Below are 10,090 nucleotides of genomic sequence, written 5' to 3'. Positions count from 1 at the left end.
TTTCAAACATCGTGGACTCCGCCTTTAATAGTATCCAATACTAACCCAGCCTATACCATATATCTTTCTTTTTCTTTCTTTTTAAATACCATGCCAGCTATAGTCATGGCGAGAATAAAGTCTAATTATATATACACTCACCTAAAGGATTATTAGGAACACCTTCAATGTTCAATTTCTCATTAATGCAATTATCTAATCAGTTGCTTCAATGCATTTAGGGGTGTGGTCAGGCCCGGATTGGCCATAGGGAGAACCGGGAGGATTCCCGGTGGGCCGGTCTGTTTTTTTTGGCCACGAGGGCCGGTGTTGTCATGCCACCGGGATGACGCGTATTTGCGGGTGAGAGATGTCCGTCCCCGCCGCTTTATGCACAAGTTGATTGTGTCCCGAGTCCCGACCACTTATTGGAAGAATTCTTGCATTAGGGTTCATTGACATCTAAAACGCATGGCAAACGCAGGACGTGCAGCTGTCTTCTGGTTTTCAAAGCGCTTATTTGAACACGAGTTTTGTTTCAGACGCTTCTATATTGAGTGCGCTTGCCGGCCGCGCGTCTATATTTAAAATAAACTTGAGCGCGTCTTTTGAGTGCACTTGCCGGCCGCGCGTCTATATTTAAAATAAACCTGAGCGCGTCTTTTGAGTGCGCTTGCCGGCCGCGCGTCTATGTTTAAAATAAACTTGAGCGCGTCTTTTGAGTGCGCTTGCCGGCCGCGCGTCTATATTTAAAATAAACTTGAGCGCGTCTTTTGAGTGCGCTTGCCGGCCGCGCGTCTATATTTAAAATAAACTTGAGCGCGTCTTTTGAGTGCGCTTGCCGGCCGCGCGTCTATATTTAAAATAAACCTGAGCGCGTCTTTTGAGTGCGCTTGCCGGCCGCGCGTCTATATTTCAAATAAACTTGAGCGCGTCTTTTGAGTGCTCTTGCCGGCCGCGCGTCTATATTTAAAATAAACTTGAGCGCGTCTTTTGAGTGCTATTGCCGGCCGCGCGTCTATATTTAAAATAAACTTGAGCGCGTCTTTTGAGTGCGCTTGCCGGCCGCGCGTCTATATTTAAAATAAACTTGAGCGCGTCTTTTGAGTGCGCTTGCCGGCCGCGCGTCTATTATAATTTAAATAAACTTGAGCGCGTCTTAATACAAACGGGCTGGCCTCTAAAAGGAAAAGAATTTACAAAACGTGTTTTCTTATCCAAGTCATAGATGAATTCTCTATGAATAGTCATTATTCATCGTTTATTGCAAGAGGAACAAAAATCTATTTGATGCAAAACTCATTAGTTTATTTGAAAAAAGTAGTTTCAAAAGTATATCCATGATGTTTTCTTTTTTTTAACACAATGTAGGCCTACGTTATTTAGCAATAGACATGATCTAAGTACTAAAAAAAGATACTAGATACTTGCATACTTGATAAATCTTGCTTGTGTATTGTATATCAGGGGTTTCCAAACGTTATCAACCCAACAGTTAATCTCAAGACTCACCGTTTTTTAGAAATAGAAATATAGAGGAAAACACAAACCCATTTGTTTCCTTTAGTTTTTGAATAAGTTTACTTTAGTAATATTATGGTCTTATGGCAGGGCTGCATGATTATGGCAAAAATTATAATTGTTTACTGCATTTGCACAGAATATGAAATTATATATTTGAAAAATACAGTGAATTGCAAGGCTGCAGAGAACAGTGCACTACTGCAGACTTATACTACTGAGGGTTTAAAGATATTATTTTAATACTCAGTCGTGAACTAAAGTGGGCCGGTCTAAGGCATGAAACTCCAGGGCTGAAAATGAGTCCCACTCCGGCCCTGGGTGTGGTCCTGGTCAAGACAATCTCCTGAACTCCAAACTGAATGTGAGAATGGGAAAGAAAGGTGAATTAAACAATTTTGAGCTTGGCTGTTGGTGCCAGATGGGCTGGTCTGAGTATTTCACAATCTGCTCAGTTACTGGGATTTTCACGCACAACCATTTCTAGGATTTACAAAGAATGGTGTGAAAAGGGAAAAACATCCAGTATGCGGCAGTCCTGTGGGCGAAAATGCCTTGTTGATGCTAGAGATCAAAGGAGAATGGCAGACTGATTCAAGCTGATAGAAGACCAACTTTGACTGAAATAACCACTTGTTACAACTAAGGTATGCAGCAAAGCATTTGTGAAGCCACAACACTCACAACCTTGAGGCGGATGGGCTAAAACAGCAGAAGACCCCACCGGGTACCACTCATCTCCACTACAAGTAGGAAAAGAGGCTCAATTTGCACCAGCTCACCAAAATTGGACAGTCGAAGACTGGAAAAATGTTGCCTGGTCTGATGAGTCTCGATTTCTGTTGAGACTTTCAGATGGTAGAGTCAGAATTTGGCGTAAACAGAATGAGAACATGGATCCATTATGCCTTCTTACCACTGTGCAGGCTGGTGGTGGTGGTGTAATGGTGTGGGCCAGTGGTTCTCAACTCCAGTCCTCGGGACCCAATGCTCTGCACATTTTGGATGTCTCTCATATCTGACACACTCAGTTCAGTTCATGGAATCTATCCTAACGAGTTGATGATCTGAATCAGGTGTGTTAAATAAGGGAGACATCCAAAATGTGCAGAGCAGTGGGTCCCGAGGACTGGAGTTGAGAACCACTAGTGTGGGGGATGTTTTCTTGGCACACTTTAGGTCCCTTAGTGCCAATTGGGTACGTTTAAATGCCACGGCCTACCTGAGGATTGTTTCTGACCATGTCCATCCCTTTATGACCACCATGTACCCATCCTCTGATGGCTGCTTTCAGCAGGATAATGCACCATGTCACAAACTCATTTCAAATTGGTTTCTTGAACATGACTGTTCTGCCCTCACAATGGCGTCACTCTTCCCAAAGTTAGACAGACAGATAAACTCTTTCCAACACATAAGCTTGTGGGAGAATGCTGCTTTATTCCACACCACGATGAATATGTCGAAAAACAGAGTGAAACTACAGAAAGGAGATGTAAATACAATAGAACTACTTAGTTATCTCCAAAAACAACACTAACATGAATTCATAGTATATAGTTGTAAAATATCTGAAATTCCACATTACTTAGCTTTATAAATAGTAACTTTAACAAACTGAATAAAAATGAATCACAAACTTACAGACAATGCTTTCTACAGAGGATCACAAAATCAATGCTGCTTCAAGCTCCTTCTGTGTTGTTCTACATTTGATTGATGCAATTAACTGAATTTAACTGTCCATCCTTAACTGTATTTTTTAAAGAAAGCTACTATGTATTAGTATTAAATCAATAGCAAATATTAAAGATTAATGAATGATCCAGAACACTCCCCGCCTGGCATCCGTAGGATGTCATCATTGAACACGACACCTCTTATTCCATCTTTGACGGCAGGAGAAGGACTGTGTCGGAGATGGGACGTAAGTAGACCTTTGGTATTCCATCTTTTATTGTCTTAACTTCAACCTTCCTGACTCTTCCATCATTACCTGGGAAACTCTTTTGTATAATGCCCATGGGCCAGTCATTTCTTTGAACTTGACCTTCCTTGAGGAGGACTACGTCTCCAGGTTGAAGGTTACGTTCTTCTCTTTGCCACTTTCTCCGATTTTGAAGAGTGCTTAAATACTCCCTTCTCCATCGATGCCAAAAGGTGTTGGCCAAACTTTGAACTTGTCTCCACTGGCAAACGTAGAGGTTCCTTTCATTGAAGTTGCCATTTGGAGGTGGAAGTGTGCCAGTCTTTTGTGTGAGAAGTGTTGCTGGGGATAGGATGAGTGGATTGTTTGGATCCGTTGATACTGGTGTTAATGGACGAGCATTTACAATAGCTGAAACCTCTGCCATGAATGTGATGAGGACTTCATGGGTAAATTTTACTTGACTGATATTCATTAACATAGCATCAAGGATCCGCCTGGTGATGCCTATCATGCTTTCCCAGCTGCCTCCCATGTGCGATGAGTGTGGTGGGTTGAAACTCCAAGTGCAGCCATTTAAAGATCTACCTTTAATGATTACAGGTGCCACAAATCCAAATGGATCAAATAGACTGTTCACTGTAGACAAGATTCCACATCTTGTGTAAGGTTTCTCATCATCTGGTACCTGAAAGGTGAAGTTGTCTTTTGAAACATCCCAGCCAACCCCTAAGCTTCTCTGCATATGAGGAAGGTCAACAGCAAGGTTTAAGTCCTTCAGGTTCTCTGCTAAATCGTCCAGAGGGAATGCTCTCATTACTTCAATTTTGTTTGAGGCTATCTTGTGTAGGCGAAGATTTGAAGCTGCCAGAATGGCTTGGGCATTTCTAAGGAGTGTGATGGCTTCATGTTTGGTAGGTAGGGATACCAGAGCATCATCGACATAAAAGTTCCTCTCAATGAACTGTTTTACATCTGAACCATGTTCCTTCTCCCCTTCCAAGGCAGCTTTCTTGAGCCCGTACATGGCCACAGCTGGTGAGGGACTGTTGCCGAAGACATGCACTCGCATTCTGAATTCTACAACTTCATTTTCTAGGTCATTATTACGGTACCAGAGGAAACGTAAGAAGTTGCGGTGGTCTTCTCTGACTACAAAGCAATGAAACATTTGCTGGATGTCGGCTGTTATGGGAACCTTTTCTTTTCTGAAGCGCAGCAACACTCCAAGCAGGCTGTTATTCATGTTGGGCCCAGTAAGGAGTACACTATTCAAAGATACTCCATGATATTGAGCACTGGAATCAAAGACAACTCTAATTTGATCTGGTTTTTGTGGGTGATAGACCCCAAAGATTGGAAGGTACCAGCACTCTTCATTTTTGGAAAGAGGTGGTGCAGGTTCTGCATGCCTGTTTTCAAACATCTTAGTCATGAACTCCAGAAAATGGTCCTTCATGCGTGGGTGTTTTTTCAGTGTACGTGTGAGTGATTGGAGCCGGTTACTTGCTTGTTGTCTGTTATTAGGAAGTCTTTGACGTGGGCCGCGAAAAGGAAGTTGAGCAACCCAGCTGTTTGATTCGTCTTGATATACTTCTTTTTGCATCATCTTCAGAAAGACGAGATCTTCCATTGATGGTGCTAGTTTGTCATCATCTTTTGTGGACTGAAAGATTTCTGTTGTATTGCTCTTTGTGTGTGTTGTTGTAAATTGTAGTTTCAAAGATGGTGCCAGTGAAGTCAGATGTTCATTGTAATGGCAAAACTTCTCTTTGATTTGTATATTATTTTCACAGGGTTCCGTTTGGCTTGGGCGTCCATTCATGAAAATGCTTGTTTTGAAAGTATTAACTTTGCATGGTTTGTGGGCACCATCTAGACAAACATCTCCTATTACTACCCATCCCAAAGCTAACTTCTGAGCGAAAGGAGCATGTCGAGGACCATTGCGCTGTTCCAATACTTTGTGCACTTCAATGATGTCTCTTCCAAGAAGAAGAAGAATCTCAGCTTCAGGGTCAAGTGGAGGTATCTTATGAGCTACTGATTTCAGGTGAGCATGGTTCCAAGCAGCATCAGGAGTAGGGATTTCAGCTCTGTTGTCGGGAAGTTCATTACACTCAATAAGTGTGGGAAGTGTAAAACTGGCACCGTCATTGATTGATTCTATAATGAAACCCTTTGCTCTGCGTCCTAAGATTTCTGATGTACCTGTACATGTCTTCAGTGTGTAAGGAGATGCATGGTCAATGACATTAAATTTGTTGAAGAAGGTGGATTTTGCTAAAGACTTGTTACTCTGGTCGTCTAGAATAGCATAGGTTTTCAACTTTATTTGAGGATGATCTTTACAATATATATTAACTAGGCAGATCTTGGAGCATGATCTTCCTCTGAAACCATTACCACAGACCTTTGTGCAGCTGGATGTGGCGACAGTTGTTATGGTTTTTTCATCATCCTCCCCGCCATGGTGTATCACAGGTCTGACCGTTTCATTTTTAGACCAGGGCGCTGGACCAGGATGAAGGGCTGCTATGTGTCTTTCACTGTCACATTCTGAACACTGAATGGTTGAGGTACAATTCCTGGCTTGGTGAGATGTTGAAGAGCAGCAGCGGAAACATATAGCGTGTTCCCTTAAAAAGGCTTTGCGCTCATCTATGGGTTTTTCCCTAAAGCCTCTGCATTTGTGGAGCGGGTGTGGTTTTTTATGAATTGGACACTGTTTGCTGAAGTCTTCTCCAACCAGCTTAGATTTTACTGTAGGAATTCCATGCTCTACTTCAGTCTTGTACACAGCAACAGGTAGTCTTTTTTCTCTGGAGGAAAACTTCTGTCCTGTGGGTTGCATTGTGTTTGGCAGATTGAATTTAAAACTGGGGTCATTTCTCATATGAGCTTCATTTCTGATGAAGGTGGAGAAAAATGAGAAGGGAGGAAAGCTGACATGGTGTTCTTGCTTATATCTAGACCCTTGTCGCATCCACTTCTCCTGGAGGGCAAATGGCAGCTTCTCAAGTATAGGGGCAATGCCTCGTGCAGTGTCCAGGTAAGACAAACCAGGTAAGTATCCATCCATTTTGGCAGATTCAATCTCTGACAGTAAATCTGCTAGTTCCCTGAGACACTGTGGGTCCCTATTAGAGATTCTAGGAAAGCAGTCAACTTTATTTAGGAGTGCTGACTCTATAGCTTCTGCAGAGCCGTAGCACTGTTCAAGTCTTTCCCAAATTCTACTGAGCCCGACTGCAGGATAGTTAATATGAACTGATCTTATTCGGCGAGCGTGTTCGGCTGATTCTGGACCAAGCCACTTAGTCAGCAAGTCGAGCTCTTCAGAAGGTTTTAAGTTCAGGTCTTCTATTGCATTTGAGAATGTTGATTTCCATGCCAAGTAATTCTCTGGCTTGTCATCAAACTTTATGAGTCCAGCAGTGAGCAGGTCTCTGCGTGCTAAGAACTTGGCTAAATTTAATATCTCTGAGTTTTCAGGTTTTGCAGCATGTGGCTCATTTCCCACATCAGGTGAGTAATTCCTGTTTGAGTTACAGTAATTTGATGGGTGAGTGTAATGAATATTTTCTTCTTTTTCAGGTACTATGATAGGTCGAATACTGTCATGTGTGTTCTGTGACTGAAAGAGTGGCTCACTGTATGAATTGACATGCTGAGGTGTTTCTTGAGAATACTGAATAGACTGCCTATGAGATGGAAGAGCATTTTGCTGTTCTCTGTCAGCCGACTGACGTAGTGGTGTATGTTTTGAAGCTTGATGATGCTTGTTTTTGTAAGCATTTTGATCCTGAACATATTCATCAGTCCGCTTAAGTGCATAGAAAGTTGAGCTCTTTTGTTTACATTCATTTTCAGATGACTTTTCTATGTCAGCTCCATCAATGGCTTCATATGCTGTAGCTTCAGCTAAGGCAGCTTCTGCCTCTTTCTCTTGCTGGAGTGCTTCTAATGTAGCCTCTAAGCGTGTCTCTTCTACCTGTAGTTGAGCTTTCTTTACTTTAATTTCAATCTCTCTTTGAGAATATGCTGCTCTCGCTCGGGCAGCTTCAGCTTTGGCTCGAGCCTCTATTGCCATAAGACTGGCTGCTGATCTTCTTGAATGTGTTGATCTTGATGAATTGTGTGAATGTGAACACACTGATCTGGTTGCAAGGCTTATGTTTTCCTTTGATAGCATTTTACTGTAGATTGTTTGAGAAGAAGGAAGATAATTGACTGTTGTTGTAATCACTGTTGAGTATGTCTTTTCACTGTTCTGCCCTCACAATGGCGTCACTCTTCCCAAAGTTAGACAGACAGATAAACTCTTTCCAACACATAAGCTTGTGGGAGAATGCTGCTTTATTCCACACCACAATGAATATGTCGAAAAACAGAGTGAAACTACAGAAAGGAGATGTAAATACAATAGAACTACTTAGTTATCTCCAAAAACAACACTAACATGAATTCATAGTATATAGTTGTAAAATATCTGAAATTCCACATTACTTAGCTTTATAAATAGTAACTTTAACAAACTGAATAAAAATGAATCACAAACTTACAGACAATGCTTTCTACAGAGGATCACAAAATCAATGCTGCTTCAAGCTCCTTCTGTGTTGTTCTACATTTGATTGATGCAATTAACTGAATTTAACTGTCCATCCTTAACTGTATTTTTTAAAGAAAGCTACTATGTATTAGTATTAAATCAATAGCAAATATTAAAGATTAATGAATGATCCAGAACAATGACAATGAGTTCACTGTACTAAAATGGCCCCCACAGTCACCAGATCTCAACCCAATAGAGCATCTTTGGGATGTGGTGAAACGGGAGCTTCCTGCCCTGAATGTGCATCCCACACATCTCCATCAACTGCAAGATGCTATCCTATCAATATGGGCCAATATTTCTAAAGATTGCTTTCAGCACGTTGTTGAATAAATGCCACGTAGAATTAAGGCAGTTCTGAAGGCGAAAGGGGGCCAAACACAGTATTAGTAAAGTGTTCCTAATAATCCTTTAGGTGAGTGTAAATTAAGTAAAAAAAAACATTTTTAATTAATTTTATCTAAAAATCTTAGAACTAGGTTTGGAATAACTTGATTAAAAACTTTTTCGAAAGTATCAACAGAATAAAAAGGTTTTTCACAACTGCCATTTAAAATCACTTGTATATTCTTCTTAAATTACATAGGAATGTGACCTAGTCTTTTAATAAGTCTTATAATAATGAATGTCAAATAAGTGCCATTTCCTAAAAAGGCACTAGGAAATTGTGTTGTTACAGTATAAGGATTAAAATTGGATCTAGTGGTTCCTGTAAATCCCCTTGCAGCACAGTAAAATTACTGGAACACGCTTCTTCATCACCTGGGGTGTGCCTATTCTTGTCTGGAGAAAAGGTAAGAATGTTGGCTGCCAAAATTACTATTAATTATATACTAAACCTCTGCACAAAATGACCCCTTAATTGTTGTTAACATCATTGACGGTAAGTGTGAAAACTGGTGCCAGACACACTCTAGGGGAAACATTAGGAGATGTCTAGGATGTTGATAGCATCTAAAGGAACTTCCAAATACAGTCCAGCTCCATTGTGTTAAAACATCTCCAAATGTGTCACAGAAAGATGGGAAAATGTTTCAAATACATTACCTACCTTAATTATAATTTTTAACTAAGGCTGAAGCGCTTACTGATCACTGTTATTCTTTTCTGAAAAACTATTTAAAAAAAGGTATTTTTATATCATTAGTGTCATATAAAGCTTAGTCATACCATGTACTGAGTGTACTTATTTATCAAGACGCCTAATTGTAAATCAACTCAGTAACTTTTGGTAAACCATTCTCGACAAGCATATGAAAAAATAGGTAATTGAAATTTGGTTCCCCTGGTGATGTCAGAAGGGGATAATACCGCCCCTTGATCTGCACTATCTAACCACACCACTGCCATTTAGTACAGAGATCAGCTCATTTGCATGTTAAAGGACACCAAAACTGTACATTTTTGCTCACACCTACAAAGTGGCGATTTAAACATGCTATAATAAATTATCTATATGGTATTTTGTGCTAAAACTTCACATAGGTACTCTTGAGACACCAAAGATTTATTTTACATTTTAAAAAGCCTTGTGAAATGTCCCCTTTAAACAAACATGCCTTAATAAAAACATTATTTGTGTTCATGTTGAGGCAAAACAAAGGGCACTTTTTTAAGATTAGCCAGTGCAGGTTCTTTTAGTTTGGACAGCTCTTAAATTTATTTTAGTCTAGGACTATTCCTTGTCCAGGAAACCGCCCTATTAAAATTTAGCAACTAGTTAGGCTTAAGCTTTTTTAAATTATTTGTTCATTTAATTGTAAAGTGTGTATTAGTATATAAATGCAAAATAATTGTTTTGTTTACTGAAACATTTTAACAGAAAAAGGTGAAAATAAATAGAAATGAGATCGATTAGATGATGTCCAGTATGGTGTTGCTTACACATGAACCACGCCAACATACTCTTTCATCTCTTTCCAATCTCTAAACAGACAAATTCCTTAATGGAGACAGGATGCTTATCACCACACATACAGAGTTCCTGTCCAGGTTAGATGTTATGTGGTGTGTCAAGGTCAATGATCTAAGGTCCACTTCAATAC

This window comes from Misgurnus anguillicaudatus, chromosome 18 (genome assembly GCF_027580225.2).
Source record: "Misgurnus anguillicaudatus chromosome 18, ASM2758022v2, whole genome shotgun sequence".
Taxonomy (NCBI): Eukaryota; Metazoa; Chordata; class Actinopteri; order Cypriniformes; family Cobitidae; genus Misgurnus; species Misgurnus anguillicaudatus.
Note: the sequence above shows the minus strand (reverse complement) of the source record.